Below are 2,363 nucleotides of genomic sequence, written 5' to 3' on the forward strand. Positions count from 1 at the left end.
GCCCTGTACTATCTCCCTCTCTTGCCTGGAGATTTCCCGGTTACTGGTCTCTCCCTCTCCGTTAGCAGTTCCCGATTGAGGAAACTCTCAATTGAGCTGTGGGCATCTCCCTGGTCTCACTGCACACCTGTTTGGGTAACTACTGTGTTGGGTTCCCTACGTTGGGGAGAGGGGAAGGTTGGAAATCTGGTACCTGGCCACTAGAGATCCTATCTGGGAACTGCCCCTAGATAATATGGCGAGAATGTTGAGCCAAGATGGAGGTGGCCTGCTTTCAGCACCTGGGTGTCTGGTGAGGTGGAGGGAGCCTGGTGAGGTGGGGAGAGCTGGGTGATGGCGTTGGGCTGTAGGTAGGTAGCAGCTGAGTGACCTGTGTGGGAGCCGAGTGACATCTTGGCCATCTCTGATTGTGTTCATAGGTGATTCTGCTAAGGCCCTCCCCCAGGCTTAGGTCCTGCTCCAATGCTGGATGATCTCCTGGAACGCTGAGGCCTGGAGCCCTGCATGGGGTCACAGCATAGGTGATTTCTGCGGAGAGCAGCTGGATAGGGGTGCTCCTACACCTCAGCGATGCAGTATTCTGACTAGGTGAGATCTGCAGGTCTGGCAGCACAGGGCCCTGGCGGCTCACTCCCTTCCCACCACCATGTTTTCCCCTCCCAAATGCCTATTGAGCACCTGCTCAAGGCAGGTAGTTCCTGGTCTGGGGCAATTCTATTCTGTTATTGAATTAATATTTCTGCCTCTTCCAAAATTCATGTGTTGAGGACCTGACTCCCAATGGGCCCAAGTGGACACATCACTTAACCATTCCAAGCCTCATGGATAAGATATGTTCTTCCTGTCAGACTCAGAAGAGAACTTCAGCTTGGGGTGTCATGTGGTTAAATCTCTGGAAGGAAGAAGAGGGTGTGAGATGAAGTAATAGGATGAATTCTGCTGACTTTAATTCTGTCTCTTAGGAATAGAGAATCTGCTTGAAAAAGAAACCTTCTTGTGTACAGAGCACTGTCCAGCAGGGGAATTGGTTGTGTGCCCAGTGTTGCCATAATGAGGAACACACCTAATGAGCAGTCTGAGGAGCTGTATATGTCTCCTCTGCTGCCGTTCCTCAGAATGCTCCACCTTGGACTGACAGGACGTGGCTGTTCTCTTCCTCTCATGGCCAGAGAGCAGCAGCCTCAGGGAGGCCATTCCCTTGCTGTTCCGGGGACAGTGTGGAGAGCATTTGTTGTTCTTGTTAAACTTCTTTTCGTGGGTTGTTGGCTTGCAACATTCAGTTTGTCTACTTGAATGTGTATGTTTTTGGACACTGAAAATATGCCCTTTCTTTATTTTGATCCCTTATAGTTTTGCTGGCCACCGAGGGAAACATGGGAGGGAAATGCCACCAGAATCAAGGCAGCTTCTCCTTCCTTGCAGCATCCTAGGGACCCCTGCCTCCTTAGATGGTTCCTCTCTCAGGTCCCTTTTGCATCCCCTTCCCTTTATGGAGCATATTTCTTGTTTCTTTGAATGCAGAGCAGATAATGACCATACCAAAATGGATCTCCAAGGTTACCTGTGATGGGAGACTGCGAACCTGGAGTTTCTGAGCACCATTGCTTCATTCTTTAGGGGATTGTGAAACTGAATTTGACAACTTTCCTTGTATCCATTCCTGTTGGATAGTGTGGCTGGGATGAGAAAAGCATGATATGAACACGTTGGGCTATTGTGTGTATGTGTGTGTGCGAGTGTGTGTGTGGGCTCATCAGCGTGAGACTCAGAAAACATTTTCCGGCAAACTAGTAATGAAGTGCCAGGAGGCAGGACCTCTGGAAGGCAGGTGGGTCCATGGAGGAGCAATAAACACTAGGTTTCATGGGTTATAAATGGGTCTCCTGGGAACAGAGAATCAGCAGGAAGAATATCCTGTCTTTCAAGGCCAGTGTCCCTTGGGGGAATAAGAGAGAAATGAGCTAATGAGCAGATATAGGGAGCTGTGGCTCTCTGCTCTGATGTGGTCCCTCAGTGCACAACCCTGTGCTGGACAGGACGTGGAGGTGTCTTTGAGGTCTTCAGTATGCCTAGGAGCCCAGCACTTGACTCCTTCCTGGTGTGTTTTCTGGGGACAGAGCTTCAGTCACCATCAAGCCCACCCAGGCAGGACCTTTTTTTTAAATTTTTTATTGTTGGTTATTCAAAACATTACATAGTTCTTGATATATCATATTTCACCCTTTGATTCAAGTGGGTTATGAGCTCCCATTTTTACCCCATATACAGATTACAGAATCACATCAGTTACACATCCATTGATTTACATATTGCCATACTAGTGTCTGTTGTGTTCTGCTGCCTTTCCTATCCTCTACTATCCC

At 48.7% G+C, this 2,363-nt stretch overlaps 1 pseudogene; it reads left to right on the plus strand.

Annotated features, from left to right (window-relative positions):
- The first annotated feature begins 244 nt into the window (after positions 1–244).
- Positions 245–2,363, plus strand: part of LOC107145007 — a 9,027-nt pseudogene continuing 6,908 nt past the window's right edge.

This window comes from Marmota marmota, unplaced genomic scaffold (assembly GCF_001458135.2).
Source record: "Marmota marmota marmota unplaced genomic scaffold, marMar, whole genome shotgun sequence".
In the NCBI taxonomy this organism is placed as follows: domain Eukaryota; kingdom Metazoa; phylum Chordata; class Mammalia; order Rodentia; family Sciuridae; genus Marmota; species Marmota marmota.